The 22,794-nt window shown below is 38.4% G+C and overlaps 1 protein-coding gene across 7 annotated transcripts in view; it reads left to right on the top strand.

Moving 5' to 3' along the window:
- Positions 1-22,794, top strand: part of PMCA (plasma membrane calcium-transporting ATPase 3) — a 1,183,542-nt gene that overhangs the window by 36,886 nt on the left and 1,123,862 nt on the right. For all 7 annotated transcript variants that reach the window (XM_090387939.1, XM_090387938.1, XM_090387937.1 and 4 more), the window contains exon 2: positions 2,823-2,860. The gene's annotated coding sequence lies outside the window, so the exon portion shown is untranslated. The remainder of the gene's footprint in view (positions 1-2,822; positions 2,861-22,794) is intronic.

The raw sequence follows: 22,794 nt of genomic DNA, 5'->3' as shown, positions 1-22,794 counted from the left end.
CACCAATAGGATAGTTAGAGAGTTACTCGACTAATAATAGTAACCGAAATTAACAACAACCATACGCAACAAATGGGTTTTCCCATCCCGTCGCGAGATGGGAAAACCCATTAGGAGAAGAAACACAAAAATGGCGACAGGTTTTCAGCGCCAGAGGTTATACCAGTGATTCATAAGAACTGTTAATTGAAGCAACAAATTACAGTTGTGCCCCCCCGTATCCGCTGATTCAGTTACCCGCGGTTAACCACTGAAAAAAAAAACGAAAAAACTAACACGTACTACTCGCGTGTCCAATACGATGCTTCCCTTTATTTTTTTCGATGTAGATTTTAAATCGAATAGCTTCCCTTTATTTTTTACGATGACGCGTATGGTTTTGCTATCAACATTATAATGGTTCTTTAGAGATTTAACGGATGCGCCGTTTTCAAACTTTTATTCCCGAGTTACCCTAAGAGGGGGAGAGAAAGAGAGAGAGAGAGAGAGTCAAAAGGGAATTATAACGCCGGTTCTCGTCGCTTATTTACGGCTTGCAAAATATCTGTTTATACCTTGAATTTTGATTTCTGGTTGATTTTTTTTTTTTTTTTTTTTTAAATTAGGAGTCTTGAAGTGTCCCGGTTAATCCAATCCCGGTAAATCGAGAGTCTGCTGTAGTTTATTATTATTACAGTATTTAATGTTAGTAATGTCTTACTGTGTGTTTAATTTATCAATTAAACTTTATTATACGTACGTATGAAAAGAAAATCTCGTTATATATGGAGTCAGCAGGTGTGCGCTTATATCCGCGGTTTCAGCCATCCACGGTAGGTCTTGGAACGTATCCAACGCGGATACGGGGATCTTACTGTATTCAGTTGCATAAATGATACATTCTCATATCTGAGGTATAGTGTACAAGTCAGGAAGTCTCATTTCCGGAATGATGTGCATCTGCTTTCTGTGGTGAAAAGTGGAAAGAAGAGCAGTAAGACTGGTCATCGACAACCAAACATATTTTTACAAATAGAGACTGTAATTTTATGTTACAAATTTTGGAAATCAAGCATCTATTTCAGGTCTTGTTTGAGACATACTATCTTGCAAAAAAATCATGGGATACTTATAGTTATGAAGAAAACATCCGTTCGTACAAAGAAGTTAATAGACATTGGCCACCATTTGTCTATAATGTCCGATCCATTACTTCTCCGTTAAATCATTCGTGAGCTTTAATGACGAAGAAGAGTTGCCTTGGCCTTCCGTAATTCTGCGTTCCAGCAGTTTCTCATGAAGATGTTCAGTTGACTTGCGGTCTGTGCAATATTTCAATGCCATTCTCTTAAAACAACGCGTTCACAATCATTGGTTTTGTTGTTGTGTTTAAAGTTTTAAAGATCGCTTCCATAAAATTTCTGCAGTGTGGGGCACTGAGAATTGTCCAGAAAGTCACTGTAAAACACACCATTCATGGTTCCACATGTTAGTTTCCTCGTGGTATTGAACTAGATCCAGTACGACTAGTGAACCTAGTACTTACCACGACACTTCTTCCTCCTCCCAACTTCAAGCTTGGGATACCATACTCACGTAATAAGCGTTCTCCAGGCGTCCTTCACACCAAAGACAAAACCATTAGCTTGGACGAGTGTCTAGCGGAACTCCACAACACAGATTTCCATTGAATCATAGTCCATGTTTGTTGTGGCATGCCGATTGACAGTACGCATTTATATATATATATATATATATATATATATATATATATATATATATATATATATTTTTTTTTTTTTTTTTATATCTAAGACGTATGGGTTGCAGTTCTTCCTTGAAAATACATGACTTGCAGCTCTATGTAACACTTACAGGTCTGTCTATGGCCTCACGCGACCCCAAAACGCAGATTCTGTAGCATATGATGGCAAGATGAGGTAAACAGCCATCGGTAGCCAGTATTTTTCGCCTACCAGGTAGTTTTTTAGGCTCTGTGTTGCATCTGGATTTCAATTTCTTCATCACTTTGCCGAATGTGTACGTGAGAATATTTAATTCTTAAGCAGTAGCACGCACAGACATTTCTCCTTTTGAAATTCAGTCTGAAACACTGTTGACTTTTTTTGTGTGTTTATCATTCGGGATTTAGGTTTGAAGTGGATTCTAGACTAATCGTTACTCGCCTTCATAGTCCAAAATATTTGTAAATAAATTTCGTAGTCACACACAGTTTCTTATAATCCATGGAGTTTTACATGTGTTCTGTCAGAACGCCGTCCTCTCTGCACCTGATGGAAAAGACCTGAGTTCGAGTTCCGTCGATGATGAGAGGAATTTTTATGGGCCTTTTTGACAACGTGATTGTGAAAAAGGCAATTTACAGACAGCATACACGGAACAATTATGGCCTTAGTCGCTGATGCTCCTAAAAAAAAAAAAAAAAAAAAAAATCATGTCTTTTAATAGGATCGTCTTTTAAACAGAGTAAACTAAAAACATTGGAACTCTCCCTCTAAAATGACGCAAAGCGGACAATAGAGGAGAATATAATAAAATAAAAAAATGTAACCTGAAAATTAATTTCAGTGAAAGAGTAATTAACTAATAAAAGATGCACCTATTCTTCAAGGAAGAATTAAGTTTTTGTATTAGTTTTCTACCCAGTTTTTCTTTAAATTTAAGATCGAATTAGGGCAGATGTTTCAGTTTCCTTGTCATATTAATATGAAAATGAATTAATTATACCAGTTTTTGTAATTTTTGAACTCTGCTTAATAAAAAAAAAATAAGCTGACGATTTTTCTTTCTTTCTCTTTTTTTTTTTTTTTTTCCCCTTGCAGGGTGTGGTAGATTTGACTGAAAACAAGGTGGCTTATAAGTAAGTCTCTTTTATACTTCAATTTTTTTTTATCCTCATTTATTAATATCTTTACCTGTTTTCATTTGTCATTTGTTACCGTCTTGGTAATTTTTATGTACTTCCCGACTATTGTGTGGATGATCTGGCTATGCGCAATAATGATCTTCATATTTTTTTACAGAATGCTGGAAATTCCTTAATCAGTAGTTCTCAAACTTTGTGATTACGTGACCCCACTTAAAATGATAAATGAAATTCTGCGACTCTCCATGAATAAAACTAACAATTTAATATAGCTCTGAGTCGTTTACAAATATTAAGCTATGGACATTTTTTTAAACGTAACTGTGTATTTTTTTAAAATGAAATTTGCTGTTTTTATTTAATCTAACAAGCGAATCCCAGAATGACGTATAGATGATATTATACTACAGTTTAAAAAGGCATATGATTTAAGTTTTACTTTTGTAGAATACATTGTACACGTTTAGAAAGTTTAACTTGATAAACTGCTAGTCATTCATTGGATGGCTAGTAGCTATCAAGTTATGGAATAGCAGTCGGAAACAGAGATAGCCTGAGCTTTTAAAGTGTCAAGGATGGAGTGTACTCTTTTTAGAATTCACGTCCAAGGCAACTAAGGCCACGAAGCGCAGCATAATTTGTCTGGAAATTGCGTCTGTAGTCTGTGAAGCGAATCTTCACGAGCACGAAAAGTACATTCCCACCCATTATAGATAAATGCGCGATGAGCTTTTAAAGCAGGGATCGCCAAACTTCTTTGACCTTCGACTCCTTCAAGAGTTTCTTGACTTTTTATCGACCCCTCTATTTTACTATTACGTAATTGTAATAGGACAAGCAAAAAAGACGCTTATGTGAGTTTTTAGATTGTTTATTTTATGGTTACAGTGTTTAATCTATTTATAATATAGTATATATTATTATATTGGCTTAACATCAAAGGGATACGTTTTTGTTTTTGACGTCCTTCTTAACATTACATATTTGATAGGAGGGATAAATAATATATGAAATATAAAATTTAATTATATAACAAAATAACAATAATACAATCTTCTTTATATATATGAAAATAAGACTTTTATTAACTTAGTATACAATTTACTAACGTTGTCAATGTGAAGGGTGTGTTTGGTGACTCTTGACAAGATTAGCAATGTTGAGTTAAAAATTTGTAAGTTTCAGCCTTAAATTGCCACAGAATTCTATATCTAGCTTATTTCTTTGTTTTGTTAAAATGGAATTAACATGGCTGAAACCAGCTTTAACCATGTACGAGCTTGGAAATGCAAGCAAAAAGGGGAGTACGACTTCAGAAAGTTTTGGATATTTTTCTACAACATTTATATTCGTTCAAAAGTAACTTAAAGTCCTATTTTTAAAAAACGTCTTAGCTTCAAGATCAACTGACAATTCAATAAGTTCATCTTGTAAGTTACATTCGATATTTTCAATATCTGCAGGAAATGGCATGATAATCCAATCTGGAATGTTCATGTTTTCAAAATCTGCAAAGCGCAATTTAAAATCATCGCTCAAATTTTGAAGATGTTTTGTGTATATCTCTAAGTCATCTTTTACTTCTAATTGCCCTAGATTCGAAAAGTACTGAAAATCTTTTCGTTTTCGTAACAATGATGATTTAAATAAGGCTAATTTAGCTTGGAAGCCTAAAAGAATCGTCCAAGCTTGAATAATCGTGACATCTTTACCTTGTAGACGGGTCTGTACGTCATTAAATTTTGAAAATAAGTCCGCCAAGTAGAAAATACGATTCTTATTTCTCTTCAGTTCATCACTCAAAAACAAATTAACATCTGTAATAAACTCTAGGGTTGAGTAGAACAACTCAACAAATCTTTGTAGACTTGCGCCTCTAGACAACCATCTTATTTCAGTATGCAGGAGTAATTGGTTTGATGCTTCATCATTTTTTTTCACAAAGTTTGGCAAACAATCGCGATTTAAGAGAATGAGCTCTAATTTGATTAATAGATTTAATATACACTCTTAAAGTATCATGCAGTTCGTCACTGAGAGTTTTTGCCACCAAATGGTTTCGTTGCAACACACAGTGAATAGTACGCACACTATGAATTTTTTCTTTCAGAAAGGCAGCAAAATCTTGATAACGGCCCACCATTTCAGGTGCGCCATCTGTGGCTACTGCTGTTATATTAGTAAATGGAATATCATACTTATTTAAATATTCCTGCCATCGCTGAAAAATTGTCAACCCCGTTCCATCACTTTCAAGATATTTTGCAAATAAAAATTCGTCAATAATTTGATATTTGTTTTTACTATAATATCTTACATAAGCCATAAGAATAGAAGAACTATCGAATGTAGGATGGAGAACTTACTATTTTTGAGTTCTGATACTACAGTTTTTTCTACATCTCCAGCCTTTTCACCAATACGCCTTTTCACGGTATTAGCACTCAATGGTAAGCATTTTAAAACAGGGCCAGAATCTTTTTTCAATTATGGTTTCAATTACTTCTTTGATTGCGGGTATAACAATGTCCTCTGCAATTGTATATGGTTTCCTTTTTTTTTTTTTTTTTTTTTTTTGCTATATTAAAAGAAATATTCTAGGAGGCTGTTAATCCTTGTTTATTGTCAGCTTCGGCAGGTGCTTTCATAAATGATTTTATAGTTGGTCGATGTGTGTATTTCTCTTTCAGTTTTTAAAAAAGTCAAGATCTTTATCTTTCTTATTGGGATGGAGTCTTTGAAGATGATCTTTCATTTTTGCTGGTTTCATTGCCTCGTTACTAAAAGTTTTTTCACAAAGAAGACACATAAGCCTCGTTTCGTTTGTTAAATATTACCCGTACAATGATGTCTTATATTTTTCTGTCGACCCCCAATCGATCCCTAACAATGTTATATCGATCCCTGGGAGTCGATATCGACCACTTTGGCGACCACTGTTTTAAAGTGTCAAGGATGGAGTGCACTCTTTTTAGAATTCACGTTCAAGGCAACTAAGGCCACGAAGCGCAGCGTAATTTGTCTGGAAATTGCGTCTGTAAGTCTGTGAAGCGAATCTTCACGAGCACGAAAAGTGCATTCCCACCCATTGTAGATAAATGCGCAATGCGATCATCTTATTTAGTTCAAAGAAACATAAGTAAACCCTGACAACCATCTTTGGGATGATAGTTGTCATCATGTCTGTACAACGGCTCACAAAAGTATTCCATTCGCAATTCAACGAGTCCAACATGAGTGTGGATTGAATCCCCTCTGTTCTGCGGTTTGGGAACATACTCCACAAATTTTTTCATCCGTTTTCATTAGATGGGTGAATATATGATTTGTTTCTAGACAAATATTGTGATTTGTCTAGAGAATCATTTTATTTCTTCAGGCTTTTACTCCAATGTGCTTGCTGTAACTATTGTTATGCATGATGATTGTTAGGCATTGTTTCATGGTGAAAGGTTTTGTGGGTCGCATCTGATCCTGAAACCACTTAGGATGCAACTCTATGTACAGTGTTTGCACACTGACACCCTTGTACCTTCTTTGCGCCTTCAGTGATTCCCTGAATCAGATCGAGGTAATACATATGTTGAATCAGTGTTGTGTGAAATGAATTGCAGTAAACGAAAGAGGATAGTGGTCGGTATTTATTACAGGCTAAATGATTCGGAGGAGTGTGACAAGTAAGTACGATTGTCTCCTTACGTGCTACTTTAAGCTACCTCGTATAGAGTAGAACACTTAAATCGGAAATAAAAGAGAGAGAGAGAGAGATAATCTTTAATGCCCTTCACGGCCAAAAAGCCAGGGGTTTACATTTGTACAACTTCCCGAAACTTCCGGGAAAATAGAACAATTAATTTACAAAAACAGGTAATTTTACAAAAGAAAACATATTTTATACAAAGGAGAGAACTCCTTACGAGAGTTAGGTCTGATTGAGCTGACTTAACATCGAGATAAGAGCACCAGCTCAATCAGACAGGAACAGATGCAAGGTACACATGTCAATGCAGATTAGTCCTACTAGACATAATTTTTTTCCTGTAAGTCCGGTCAATAGCGAATTTGTTCAGGTCGGCGTCAAGTGCCTGGGTTTGCTTGAACATCTGCTGAGGAAGGAACCTGTCCGAGAGATGGAGTCGCGCTGAATGCGAGTAGAGCTCGGGATTGGCCCTAAGGGCAGCAGGGGGGATCCTCCAGCCACAGGTATCCCAGAATGAAGGTGTTGCGATTATGCCTGTTATCATCTTGACTGTTGCTAGGAGGCGTTGGTCTTCGACTAAGGTGGGAAGCCGTGGAATCCCGAGAGAGTTGGCAAGCTGCGTGGTGTGAATCAGAGCTGGAAGGTTGTGCTTCCTGTTGGCCCACTTTAGGAGCCAGAATTCTGTGGCAAAGAGTGGTTTCTTTATTGATGGTGCCGCTGACGCCCATAAACTATATAGTAACAGAGTTTTGAATGAACTGGATGGTTGCTACTTATTCAAGCATGTCCAAGAGCTTTGAAGGGCTCTAATATCCTAAACGTGGTTCTCATTAAGGAGCTTAACTGTGTCAAAAACTTGATAAAGTTAAGTAGGAGATCCAATAGCAGGCAATAACCACGGTACTGCCTGCTGTTGAATCCACATTGTATTTTGGCACCTTACGTTAAAAAAAAAAAAAAAAAAAGTATGGGACAGTTACAGTATGTATTCCAGGCCAAATCAACCTAAGCTATAAGGCGGCAGTATTCTGTGGTCGATTTTCCTGTTTGCTGAGTTTAACAAATATTTTTCAACAATATTTGCCGTATAAAGCATGTGAAGGAGTCCAATTGCCGCAAAAAGTGATATAATGATCTTAGAGAAGCGTTTGTTACAGAAGCTGTTGATGTTAGAGGATGGCAAGATTCCAAAAGGAGATGGTATTTATATTCAATTGTAATTAAAAAGGCTTGCCTATGACAGAAGTCAAACTCACTGGTTTATAGTAAGTTTGCCTTTTGGTAAGAAGGATTGTGGTGTTGTGAGTTGTGAATGCGATTCAAGACCACCTCGTCAAGAATGTTACCTTGAATAGTTCCCAGCAAAGGTCCGTTCGAGGTCATGTCAATCTGGTAAATTACTTCCATGTAATCATTAAACAGTTGAATTTTAAAAATTTGACAATTGGAAGGTAATAATTTGACAGTATATTTTTAGACTTTAGTAAAGCTTTTGATACTGTCCCTCATGGAAGGCTGCTATATGAATTGGAAGAAATTTAGAGTTACTGGTAAGATCTATTATTATGCTGGATCGCTGGATGGATAAAAGATAGGAGGCAGAGGGCTGTCATAAATGATCCGTCTTCGGGGGTAGATCAGAGTAACAAGTGGGGTTCCTCATTGCTCGGTGTTGCGTTTCTTTCTGTATTGACATGAGTATACAATGGGAGATTTAAAATTTTCCCGATGACTTATTTAAGTGAGAAGAGTGGTTAACAATTCAAGCCAGGCCACGTTTCTTCAAAAAGGCTAGGATGGGTTACATATATTATCCGAAAAGTGGCAACTAATGTTTAATGATTCCAAATGTAAGGATGGACGAACAGAAATCATGGAGCCACGAATAACCTAGGAGGAGAAGAGCTAAAAATAATTCAAGACGAAAAAGACTTACGTGTTATGATTCAGTCTGACATAAAATCTATGTAGTGTAAACATACGGACCTTTGCTAGTTGGGAGGAAAGACGTCATTATCCCACTATAGACGACACATTAGACGAAGTTGCATTTGGAATATTGTATTCAGGTGTTGAGATACCGTATCTAAAAAAAAAAAAAAAAAAAAAAAAAAAATAGAAAAGAAATTCTAGAGAGGGTTTAAAGCAGTGGTTTTCAACTGGGGTGCCGCAACAGCATTTTAGGGATGCCACGTAATTTGGGTTTAAGTTACTTAAACTTATTTTTTTTTAAATTTATATCGTTATAAAAAGGTGTACGGTATCTTTTTAATTTTGTGGTGATCTGTAATTGATGTTTACTTTATACCCTCTATATAAAGAATAAAATTTATATATATAATTTGTATTATGAATTTTAATTTTGTTTACAGTTATATTATTGTAATAATTATAATATAACATATTTTTTTAATATTAGATATATATATACAGAGAGAGAGAGAATCAAATCTAACATGCATAAAATTGTGTAGGGGTGCTACAAAATAAAATAAATTACTTTGGGGTCCCATTATTAAAAAAAGGTCGAAAACCACTGGATTAAAGAATGGGACGGAGGCATTAGTGATGAGTGTAAATCGATGCAAATAGTTAGCTTAGAAGTTAAGGACTGCACTTTCACAACTACATATCTAAGGAAAGATCTGATATTTTGTAAAAGACGTGAAGGGGTTGAGTAAAACGAATGCTGAAGGTTTATTTTCTCTTGTAGGCGAGACAAGAACCAGTGGTACACGTAAAACATCTCAGGGATGACATCTCAGTTCTTGCAACAGAATCTCATTAAATAAAGTATCGTGTAAAGATATTGTTATTGCAAGTAATTAACCTGTTCCATGTGATTAAGACTTTATTTAAGAAGAGAATGTTTCACCTTAATTTACAAATGCCTTTTGTTGCGTTAGATTTTGCAACTTAATAAATTCAAACTTCGCATAATTTTATTTAGATTTTAATAAATATAAATGCAAATTAATTTTCTGTGTTATGATGCTAATTTAAAAATAAATTAATAGTGCCCTCATTTGGTACTACTTTTAGGTTTACTGCCACTTCAAAGTACTTGTGAAAAATGCAAAAATTTCAAAGGGATCTAGAAACGTAAAAAAGTATAAGGATGAAATTATCATTAAAAAGTGTTTTCTTCTTACTTGAGAGAAATGTGCCTTCTCTATTCCCTTTCAACACTGAATTCACTCTCAAGTATGGAGGTTACGCCATAGCCCTGTAATTTATAATTGAAAACAGAATGCTTCCATCAGGAAGTATCCTACTATCAGATACTTTGCATGAAAGGCTTCCAATCCTCCTTTTGTTTGTTTATTTTGGCCTGTAAATCTGAAGAGCTATGAAGCGATTCTTGACGATGAAGCTTCCATTCTTAGCGATCCTATAATAGCCGGACAGTATGATTCACTTTCCATTGTTGCCTGTGATAAGCATTTTAGACAGGAAGGGAGTTCCTAAGATATAAATAATCTAAGTGGATACACTTGGCCCATCTCCGCTGTGTACGCGACCTCGAGGACATTGAATTGTTGAAACAGTCCAAGTCGTCACGTTTCCCACAGCTAACTGCCAGGCTATTATCTGGAGTCCTTGAATTAATCTCGTTATTGAGGACAGAAGATACGAAAACAAGCAAAAAACCTTATTGTCATTTTTAAATAAATTGTGGGAGCTTATTAGCTTGGGGGGGGGGGTTGGAGTTCCAAACATTACTCAAATAAAATTTTCTCAGAAATGTTTTCCTCATCACTTATCTTTGGTTATTATGAACTCATTTGAACTTTCGTATAGCTCTGTTATTCGGCAGTGGACAAAATTTTTACATCTTTTTCATTTTTAGATATCTGGAAAAAATGGCGGTAAGAAAGAGCAAAACGAGACTGAAAATTAAATTTTATTAATAGTTTAATATAAATTTACAATTTACAAAATGTCAGGGTACAGCATTAATAATTAGTTCAATTAGTTCTCTATGTGTCTCTTGTAGTAGACGATCTATTTAGGAAACTGCTTTTTATACAGCTGCCTTCAGCATCAGTTGGATCCTGACGACCTAAAAATCGGTTGCCTGCTTTAGAATTGCTATGAATGCTTGAAAATTTCTATAAAAACCGATGTTTCAAGTAATCCCATAAGAAAAAGTCCGCAATATGGCAGATCATGGATGCAAAAATTATAGATTGATAATGTGATCGAAAGACCGATTGTTGCTCGTACTTCTGAATGCAATCAAAAGAAGCATGTTCGCTTAATGCTGACATAATCTTAGCCTGTAAAAGGCTCAAATATTGATCTCTATTAATTGTGAAACTTTTCAACCTTTTGCATTCTTTTCAGTGAAGAAAAGATCTGGTAATAATGGTTGATGCAGTTACCTTAACTGGGTGAAATAGTTATTCAGTGCGTTCATGGGGATTTTCTGTAGTCCATTCCGCATAATTTCTGTTACTACAGAACCATTTAGAAACTGAGCATTCGTGCGACCTTGTGATCGCATGAATGCTCAGTTCCTCTTGAGCAACGTAAATCGTCGATCATGTCTGATCACGACTTTGATAATCACGTAGTACCAACTTACTAGGTATTTATTCTAATATGGTATATTAATGCAAATTGACCCATAATTAGGTTTGAAGAACGCTACTCAAAGGAATTCCGGTAACTTGAGATCTGTGAAAGACTCGATATTATCGAGACATTGTTTTCGGCTTGTTGAATTCGTACCACTTCGATATTGTGAACCGTATACTATGCACTTGATAGACAACCACTTCTATATTTATGAGTGAGAGTGCCATCTTTTATAAAACGCTTAACAATATTCAAGACAGTCCTTGAAGAGAATGGACTTTTTTACTTAAAAGTATGACATAGTTTTACAGATGTTCAACATATGTAGTATGTTGAAAAAATGAACCTGTGATCATCGCATACATCTTGTTCTTGTAGATAGGTTTGCAAAACAAAGAATTTGATGTGTGTGTGTGTGAGAGAGAGAGAGAGAGAGGGGGGGGGGAGGGGGAAGTAGATTACGTTATACAGCAGATATAATCTTTTAAGGGCACAAAAAATGATAATGTTTTAACAAGTGCAGGGCAAGGGTGAAAAACAGTCGCGAGTTAGGGTTAAATTTGATATTGTCTGCATTTCCTGCCCAGACATGATAAGGGAGTATACATGATGAAAGCCTTATCGATCAATTCGACCCTGGAGAGATTGTGCAAGAGATTATGTCCCAGCCAGGTCCCTGCTTGTTAACAGGAGGGACTGCTTCTAGAGAGACGGCATACACTTAAATAGAAAGGGTGCAAGAATATTTGCTGATGCTATCAAGAAATTCTTAGGCTGATTAGAAACCTGCTAGCTGGGGTAGGGATACACCGAGTAACAGATTAACAAAAGCTGAAGGAAGAAGTGAAAGTGATTCTCGCACCGCTTCTACTGGAAGCAGCCTGGAAAGAAAGTTACCGGGAATTTCAAGGCCTGCAGTGAGCTATTATGGAACAAGGAAGTACACTGACTGGACAGAAATAATAGGATACTTATCTAGTAACGGGGAGGCCCACCTTTCGCCCGGATAAGGGCAGTCACACAGCGAGGCATTGAATCCACTAGTTCAAGAAAAAGCGTTCCACAGGCATTTCCATCCATACTTGCTGAACCACTGACCATAATTCCGTCGCATTCCTGGGTGGAGGATCCAAAGCTCAAACGGACCTTTCCACAGCATCCCAAAGATCCGCCACAGGGTTCATGACCGGTAAACGGGGAGGCTATTCTTTGTTGGTAAAATCTGCGGAATGCTCTTCGAACCATGTATGTTCAACACAGCTCTGTGGGGAGGCGCATTGTCCTGTCGGAAGAGTCCAATGCCTTCTAGATGCACGATGATCATGAAGGGATGCAGATGGTATGCAAGGATGCACACGTAACCTGCGCCGTTCAGAGATTCGTCTAGACATACCAGAGGTCCCAACGTGTGCCAGTTGAACACGCCCCAGACCATTACCAACCGTCCAATTGCCTGAACAGTTCCTTGTTGACATGATGGGTGCATAGCTTCGTGCGGTTTATATACGCACCCTCCTGACCGCTTGAAATACTGGAAATGGAACTGCACCGTTCCGAGATTCATCTAGACATACCAGAGGTCCCAACGTGTGCAAGTTGAACAGGCCCCAGACCATTGCCAACCGTCCAGTTGCCTGAACAGTCTTTGTTGACATGACGGGTACATAGCTTCTTGCGGTTTACGCCAGATACGCACCCTCCCGTCCACTTGAAATAACTGGAAAACGGACTCATCGGACCAAGAGACCCGTCTCCAATCATCCAAGGTCCAGTGCCGATGTTCTTTCGCCCAGTTGAGGCGTAGAGTCCCGTGGTGTCGTGGTGTTAGCAACGGGACTGGCGGGTCGGCTGCATCCATAATCTATTGCAGCTAATGATCGCCTGATCGTGTTGGTGGAGACGTTTCTGGTACCTTCCTCGTTGAAGTCGGCGGTGATTTGTGCCACTATCGCTCTCCGGTTGGCTGAAACAATAGGAGACAGACGTCCACGGCCACGTTCATTCATCACCTTTCTCCCCCCACAGCGCTGTCCACTATGAGTTGTTATTCCGGAAATGGCATCTTCCCGATACACTCTTGATACTGTCGAACGTTGATAGTGCAATTTCTGTACCACCTCCGCGATAGAGTGACCCATGCATCCACGCATGGGTCACTCTATCGCGGACACCCACTATCATCCCTCTTTCAAAGTCGGTTAACTCAGGGCATCGTGCTGACATCGAATTATCATCTATGTGAATGCAGTGCACCTATATACCTGCCAAGCTGTGGGTTCGTCCAGTAGCAAGAGGAGTAACAGCGTCGCGTTGTCCAGGAATTAGGTATCCCATGAATTCTGTCCTTCCAGTATACATTGGCTGTGTTAGGATAACTAAGAGTAAGAATAGATGCATGTAGACCTGCATGTAAACCAATTCTAGGAGCACAGTAAATAAATTTAATGAACATGAAGTGCTGATCAATTCATCAAGCAGACATTGTGGGAATACCAGAGACGAGGTATCACTCAGATATAAAGGATGAAGAATTTAAATTTGAGGAGTACGATGTATACAGAAGGGAGAGACAAGACTAGAAAGGGGAGGGGGGTGCTGTGCGTTAAGAAGCACATAAAATATAAGGCTGTAAGATCCAATCTTACAACTCCAGAAAAATAATAAATTTCTGTCTTTTTGAAATTAATTATTTTTAAACAGATAGGGTTACGCTAATGGGTTGTGTAGTTGATATTTCCACAGTTGTTTGTTTGAGGTAGAGCGCGGATTAGTGCTGTCAATGGGGGTCAGTTCAGACTAGAACAGAATAATAGAAATGTCAGTTGGAGACTGTTCTATTCACTTGTAAATATAACGGACGCTTCCCACAGGTATGGCCGTAAGGTTAAGTTGGGAAGGAAAAAAGACACCGTCTCCGAATTGATAAAGCCAGTAAGTGGTTGTCTTAGAATAAATCGTGGTACGGTACACATAAAAGAATGGATAGTTTAGGATTGACCGCTGAGGCAAAACGCCCTGCCAGAAATGGTCTGTACTTCAGGGGAGAAAATGAGCCGCGACTCTTATAATGGAGGACACCTTAAGTGTTTCGGTAGATACAAAGTGACACCGTTGAAACTGAAGGGCGGCTAGGTCGGGCGAAGAGCGTAGATAAAAGGGTTAAGGGATTAAAAGAGAGTGATCATTAAGTAAAGTAGCCGATGGAAGCAGCTCCGAAAACAACACGTGTACTTCTGCGGAAGGATGGCTTGTCCATATAGAAAGTTTCCAAAACAAAGAAGATAGACCTTAGCGAATAAGAATAAAGATGCAGAATGAGAAATTAATGGTGATTGGTCAAGGAAAGGAGGGAGAGGAGGAACAAAAAGGAGAAACATGGAGAGAGAAAGAGATGTTTGAGAGATATTTGGAGGACGGAGACAGATTTTTGAGGGAGGGGAGAATGAGAACAGGGCCGGCGGAGTTCAGTGGGGAATTAATTGAAGTAAAGTGATGGATAAGGTTAAGAAAGAAAATGTTATGAGAAGTGCAAGTGCTTAGGTGTAAAGTATGGAGAAGCGAAGATAGTTGCTAGAAAATGTGAAGAGAGTCTAAATGGATGGCCAGAGGAGTGTTCCAGAAGTAAGAGCCTTGTTTTATTGAGGGAAATAGCAAAGAATGCAGTCCAAGAGCGACTCCATAGATGTACGTCTAGTGGACCAATAAGCAGAGACTAAGGAAGATGACCGTTTGAAAGAAATCGGGAGCCAGGAACCTTATCAAGGCAGTGGGAAGAAAAGTAAGGAGAAGCCAGTGAAAGTAAGTTTCCTGGCATTGATTGTTTAGAAATTAAAGTATGAAAAGGACTGGCGGACTTTACTGCATATAGAGATTGTACTAAATTATGTAGTATTGTAGAAATAACTAATAGAAATAAAACTGGGGAAACCTTGTTAATTAATAGGGAAGAGTTCTAAGAGAGATGTGTAATCCTTCTGTGATTCCAAAGCATTGTTAGAACAAAGGTTTTGTAATTCTATGTTTACAGAAAGGAATCTTTGGTAAAGAGTAAAATTTATGTTCTAGCTAGTATTGATGTGGTTAAAGTTATGCAAATATATATAGGCATGCTTAATTAATATTGTATCGTATTGTTCATTGTTTGAGGAGAGATGTCAGAATACATGAAGATAGTATGCTCAGGTCTGAAAGAATGTATAAAGAGAATATACACATAAGTGCTGATTAAATTTTGTATTGCTGAGCATAAGAAAGGTAATTGGTTCTTTGACTAAGGGAATAGCAGCCAAAGAGTTGGTAGTTAGCCTGAGAAGGCCACTAAAGCAAGAAAGGTTATGTATATTAATTATCATATATAGTGGCAGACAAAAAAAACTGCATCACTTGTGAATTTTGCAAATAATAATAAATAAAAAATAAATAAATTTTCTTTTATACTCCGTAACGACCAAATGGTCAGAGTAGTTATGTATTTTGCACTGCATTGTGGGTTGCAGAAATGTTCGAAATGCATTTGTTATATGGGATATGTATCTCTGTGAATGAAATCCAATAAACAGATTCTACCTGATAAACCTAATTGCCATAAATATCTTCCCAAAGGGTAAAATGCGTAATTAATGAAAATATGGGAAATCATGCAAATGGCAATCATGACAACCAAACATACATTTTATTGATTTACGTGTTAAAACTGAAATGACGAGTTAACGTAATAGTATTATGCACTGTAAATCAGCAAAATAAGTCCTCAATATTTTGTTGTTCCTCCTGAAGCTGCAATTACAGCCTTGCAACAATCTGGCATAGAGTTAATCAACTTCTGGATATACAGTTGCCCAATTTCGTGGTACCACACCCTTACAATGCTCTCCTTCAGCTGAATCTTACTTGTTGGCTTCTTCTGAGCAATTTTAGACGAAATTATGTACCAGCAATTTTCAATAGGGTTGAAATCTGACTGTTGCCGGGCCAGTCCAACACTGTAATGCCAGCATTTCTGAGGTGTGACTGCACCTCAAGGGAGGAAAACGTTGGTGTAAGTATGTTTTAAGCCTTATGAAAAAAAGAAGACAACTCATTCTTAAATCAAATAGCACAAAACTTACCAATTTTTCTGTGTGGAAAGGTGCTAAGTCCTGTTGAAAAATGCAGTTTTGGGCGTCTCTAATGATCCCTAATAAAGGGTTTCAGTCACTCCTCCAAGGTAGCAATGTAGGTTTCTGCATTCACCGTTCCATTAATAAACTTAATTCGCTCCACCCCTTTGCTTGTTAATCATCCCCAGACCATCTGACTGGTGGGGAACTTTACAGTCGGTGTTATGGAGTCAGGATGGTATGCCTCCAATTTTCGTCTTCTGATATATGGCTCGCTTCCCATCCGAGCCATGCAAGTTCAATTTCGATTCGTCAGAAAAGATGACGTTGTCCCATTGCTCTTTTGTCCATGAAACATGCGATTTAGCCCAAGCAAGTCGCTTCTTCCTCATTTGTTAGGTCAACAAAGGGTTATTCTTGGGCCGATAGGCATGCAGACTACATTCTGAAAGCCGTCTTTGGATAGTGTAAAGTGTGTTAGTTGTCTGACGGCACCAGGGGTTCCCCTCATCTCCGCGTTGTATTATTTGTGAGTAACACAGAACTCTGTGGAGGCCAGAGATTTAAAAAAGTGGGTGGAGGGTTGGTCTGTTGTATAGCGTTATGTTCAGTTGTTCCTCTGACCATTTAGCCGTTGGGCCCCTATTGGGGCCCAACTTTGTCTCGTGGAGGCTGGTCAGGCACCCAGTAGATTATTTAAATATTCTGGCAGGCTCTAACACTTAGTTTCCAAGGATTTAAGTGGCAAGGCCTAAAAAAAAAATAATTAAATAAAAAAGGGGTGAACACTAGATTTTGGCCAAAAGAGATTTACAAGAAAACGGTAGAATTTAGATGTTGATTAGAATTTGACTCCATTGTTAACGGTTGTACTCGGTTTAGTTAGAAAGGGGGAGAGACTGAATACTGGGGGGAAACAGATAGAAGAATAGGGACGATAGAGTAGGCATCCCCAAAGAGGTCAGTGGAGACAAGCCCCACCAGGCGAAGTATGGGGGGATAGGTTATGAGGAGAGGAGGCAGAGTCCTGTCATCTCCCTCCCCTGCTCGGGGATGGGGTTTTAAAGGGAACCGGGTTAGGGTATCCAGTTCAGATCGCCAATGGCGTGTCGGCAGCAAAGTCGCAGAATGTCTTCGTCGGTGATGGTTGTCATGTCCAAGTAGTGTCGAATCCAGTAGGAAGGTCAAACTGCCCATCCCGCTCCGGGGGTGTGATATGTTAGTGGCAGTGGGGAACCCACCAGGCGAAGGGCAGGAGAGACTCACATTTACTTCATTCATAATCTGGCCGTCTTTGGATAGTTCGTGCACTTGTTTCAACACCAGAGACCATCTCAAAGTCCAGTTTTCGATCAGGAACACTAGCATGGCGATTACGAAGTCATGGCCGTTTCAAATATTGATCTTGGGAAGGCGTAGTCACTCTCTTACGCCTGATCCAGGTCTTCTCTTAACATCACTGGTTTCACGCTTTAATTTCAGCACCCGGGATGCTGTTGACTGGTGACAGCCTATTTTATCAGCGATAGCACGTGTAGAAAGCCCTTCCTGGGGCAGAGCAACAGCTACACTTTTTTCTCTTGGTGTCAACTGAACATATGGAGCCATGCTTATACCTCCGCAAAACAGGATACTAATGAGTGTGTCCAACACCCTATTTATAGAAACCGCTGATGCAATATCTTGCAATTACTGTCTGAGGCAATAGAAGCGTTATTTGACACAATACGTTTGCTTTGCAACAAACAAAACGACCAATCAAACAATATCTTATACGTTTCACCACAAATATTACGTTTTTTAAGGTGATGCAGTTTTTTTGTCCACCACTATATGTCTGTTGAAGAATTGAAGAGATTTGATACTGGAGCCATAATCTTTTTACTTGAAGTAGCGATTTATGCGTACATATTTTGTAAAGAAAAGTGGTAAATATATTTGTACATATCATTTAAAAGTGTTGTAATAGGTCTCTTTCTCCTCTCCTCCCTGCCTATCCCCCACCATACTTTGCCTGGTGGGGCTCGTCTCCACTGACCTCTTTGGGGATGCATATTCTATCGTCCCTATTCTTCCATCTGTATCCCCCAGTCTTCAATCTCTCTCACCAGCCAATGTAAAACACCTGGAATTACTGCTGTGAAGGGTCTATTGTATATACCACGTTTGTATATAATAAAGATTATATATATATATATATATATATATATATATAGTACTCTGTGTAAATTTTAAGTATTGCAAATAAATCTCTGTTATGGTTACAATAGCATTACTATTAGCATTAGCTGAGGCATATGAATGCAAGAAAGCAATCTTACACAGCATCAGCCACAAAAAAAAAAATCTTCCCGTTTCACCCATCCGGTCACTCCAAGCGTTTTTCTAGTTCAGTCTTAAATTTATTTAAGATATCAACTTCAACAACAGCAGATGGAAGTCGGTTCCAGCAATAAACTACGCGCTGGTTAAAAGCAAACCTCCGCACATCTATTCTACAACTGTCCTTCCTCAATTTGAATCTATGCCACCTCAGGTTCTTAATCTAAGCAAGCGGATGTATTCCGTCAGCATTAAGCCTGCTCAGACCATTCAAGGCCTTATATACCTCAATCAGATCACCTCGCTGGTGCCTAGTCCCCAGATTCTGAAACTTGCAGAACTTAAGCCTTTCTTGGTAAGAGCACCCCTTTGTTTCCCTCACCAATCTTGTTGCTCTTCTCTGTACTCATTCTATCAACTCTACATCCTTCCTAAAATGAGGCCTCCAGACCGGTACGCAGTACTCCAGATATGGCCTGATCATTGCCTTAAACAAAGGGATAATCTCCTCCTTGTCTCTGCTAGCAAAATTCCAATATATCAATAACAAAACTCCATGACCTGCTGTGGCAGCTTATCTGCACCTCAGAGAACTTCATATCTGACTGCACAATTACCCCCAGGTCTTTTTCATTCTCCACCTTCCTGAGTGTAGAACCATTCTGTTGGTACGTTTCTCTTGGGTTACTGCTACCCATGTGCAGTACTTTGTGTTTGTGAATGTTAAACTTCAGTTGTCACTTCTCAGCCCTTCTGCCTAACTTTTCTAGATCCTGTTGCAGTATCATACTGTCTTTAGTATCATTAACAACCCTGCCAACTTTTGTCTCATCTGCAAACTTGGAGATTAAGCCTGATATACCTTCATCGATATCATTGATAAATATACAAAATAATAGTGGGCCCAGCACTGAACATTGGGGGATTCCACTAATGACATTAGTCCACGTAGAGCAGCATCCATTTATTACCACTCTCTGCCGTCTCCCAGTCAACCATCCCTTTATTCATAGCAGTAACTTGTCCTTAATGCCATACCGCACCAATTTGGACAGCAGCCTTCCATGTGCAACAGTATCAAAAACTCTCCTGAAATCCAAGTATATGAGATCAAATTTTGTATTCGGTTCCTTTGTGACCACATCGTAGTATCCAATCAAATTGGTCAGACAAGACTTCCTCTTAACAAACCCATGCTGTGTCTGAATTATAACTGTAGTCTTGTCTAGATGATCCTGTATCACCTCTTTAACCAGTGACTCCATTGTTTTCCCCAAACAGAATTTAAAATAACAGGTCTATATTTATTTGTATCACCCGTTGAACTCTCCTTTGTGAATTGGGGATTCATTTGCACATCTCCAATCTATGGGGATCTCCCCTGACTCTAGGGATGCTCTTATAATTATGACTAAATGTTTGCTTACTTCCTTTGCTGCCTCTTTCATTATAACTGGATAGATATGGCGGTCGAGGTGTTCTCGTCTGGGTTGGCGTTATTTTGGATGGACGTACACAACTCCAGATACTGGAAGGCGGTACTGTAACCGGTGCACGCTACTATACTGAGGTAATCCTTCCCCATGTGCGTCTGTTCCGAGGTGCCATTGGCCCCGAGTTCGTGTTTATGGATGATAACGCCACACCCCATCACACTGCAGCTGATATGCTTTTGGAAAGTGAGGACATGGATTTGCCTGCCCGTTCCACCGATCCAAATCCCATCGAACACATGTGGGACGCTCTGAGAAGACGCCTAGCGGCAAGTCCACATCCACCAGAAAATGTTCAGCAGCTGAAGATGGTACTGACAGAGGAACAGACGAGGTTACCGCAAGAACTTATCAACAACATTGTTGTAAATATGGACAGGTAGTGCAAAGTCTACATCGACATTAGAGGTGGCCATATCTCCTACTGAGGACCACCTCTTCCCTCCTCTTTGGGAATCTTTGGCAATGATAAATCTGTATCATGGCAGCCACTGCTGTGTGTTGCCATTTTTGAATAAAGTCCCTCTGTACCGTTTTGTTTCCGTTGTTCTGTCGATGTTGTTTTCTTCATCATTTCTGTACCTCACGAGGTTACTTTGGTATGTTTTTCCCATATCCAGGACACTCCTATGAGAAGCTGCAGGTGGAAGTCTGACTTGTCCTTAAGTTTTGCACACCAATATATGTCTCTGTATTGAAGAGAAATAAACAGCCTTATAAAAAACAACCACTGAGCTTATCCTGTTTGGAGAAAATAAAAGAAAACCTCATAACTGGGAATCTTTTGAGACAAGGAAAGTTAAATAAAATAAAAATAGTTGCGCAGTCAGATAGCTTGTGGGCTTTGGAGGATTGAGGTGCCAGTTGTTCACCTTTTGAAAATTAAAACAAAAAACTAATTTGGGTTCCAAAGTATACGGGTATTAGAAAGGATAATTATATGGTTAACTAATTAAAATAACTATAACAAAAGAGAAAGACCCAGTTCCCACAAGGCAGTGCATCCACTTAACATGGGTGGCCAGTGTAATGTCAGTTTAGTGTGACATAAGCATTGGGAAAGTGAAAATTAGAGTGTGAATGTGTTATAGGCCTAATTACTCTGCTGAGTACAACGAATAACTGTACAGAGAAAAGGTGGGGGGCCAGTAAATTAGAATTTCTTATAATGGGTGATTATAATTTTTCAGTTATTGACTGGACCTAGTGACTTGGTCGCTTGACAATGGCAAGACTTGTGTGGATTTATAGGATAACTGCTTTGTACAGCAGCGTGTTAGAGAGGCAATAAGACGGAATAACGCTCTTGATCTGATTATCAGCAGTGATTATCCGTGCATTACGAATCTGCAAATGAAAGAACCAATAAGTGACAGAGATCGCAGTGTATATCGATTTGGGATTTACTTAAACAGTAACACATGTAACTATCATGTAACTACCATCAAGGATAAAGGGAACGGTTTTTGCTTTTTTAAAGGTTACTGCAGTGGTCTCAGACAGCTTTTAAATTCTATATAGTGGTACCAACTGATGATGCTACCATTAGCAAATTTTAAATGGAAGCATTCAAGGAATTAATCATAGGAACTACTAGACTTTTCATACCAACTAAGAATACTCTTCGAGGTATAGGCTTAAATGGATGTCAGATGAACTGATGAGACTCATGGCAGAGAAGAAAAATGGATGGTGTGCATAAAAATTATCAAGTGACACAGAAGCCTATGGTAGATATAAGCTAGTCTGTAATCAAGTCACAAAGGAATTTAGGCAAGCGAAGGCAGATTACGAGAAATCTTTGGCAAAGGATGCAAAGAAAAACAGTAAAGACTTAAAACAGTAAAAACAGTAATGAATCAGATTGGCCCAGTTGATATCGTTGGTTCGACTGTTTGCGATCCAGTTCAGGTTGCTGATAAAGTGATTGAGAATTTTGCATCTACATTAACAAATGAGGCATTCTCTAGGGAAGGGGATGACAGAAGTTTATCAGACGGGGAATCAAACGGTTACACGAGTAATTGCAGACCTGTTAATTTAAATTCTGTTCCAGGCAAATTAATGGAGTCACTAGTAAAACTAGTAATGCAGGATCATCTAGACAAGACTGGAATTACACTTGAGGCAGCGCATAGGTTTGTTAAGGTGAATTCTTGTTTGATAAATTTGATTGAATACTGCGATGTGGTCAGAAAGGAACTGGATGTAAGAAAAAATTTTGATACCATATACTTGGATTTCAGGAAAGCTTTTGATAATATTTTTCATAAAACTACTGCAGTACAAGGAGTAGTGTGGCATTAAGGGAAAATTGCTACTATGGATAAAGGGATGGTTGAGTGAGAAGGTTCAGCAGTTAGAGAGTGGTAATCAATGGAGCTGCTCTTTGTGACTAATGTTATTAGTGGAGTTCCCCCTGGTTGGGTGTTGGGCCTATTGTTGTTTTCTGTATCCTTCATCAATGAAGGATATAGAATATATCAATAATGAATACAGAATATTAATATGAATATGAATATAGAATATATCAATGAAGGCAATGAAATATCAATGATATGTGTCAGTGATATTGATGAAGGCATATCAGGCTTAATGTCCAAGTTAGAAGATGATACAAAGGTTGGCGGTGTTGTTAATGAAGGTATGCTACAGCAACAAGATCTAGAAAAGTTAGTCAAGTTAGAAAAGTGAGAAACAGAAAACTGTAGTGTAAGATTGACAACGCAAGGT

Source organism: Mastigoproctus giganteus, chromosome 13 (genome assembly GCF_048544385.1).
Source record: "Mastigoproctus giganteus isolate SK-2022 chromosome 13, ASM4854438v1, whole genome shotgun sequence".
NCBI lineage: Eukaryota > Metazoa > Arthropoda > Arachnida > Uropygi > Thelyphonidae > Mastigoproctus > Mastigoproctus giganteus.
This window is presented reverse-complemented; position numbering and strand designations above follow the sequence as displayed.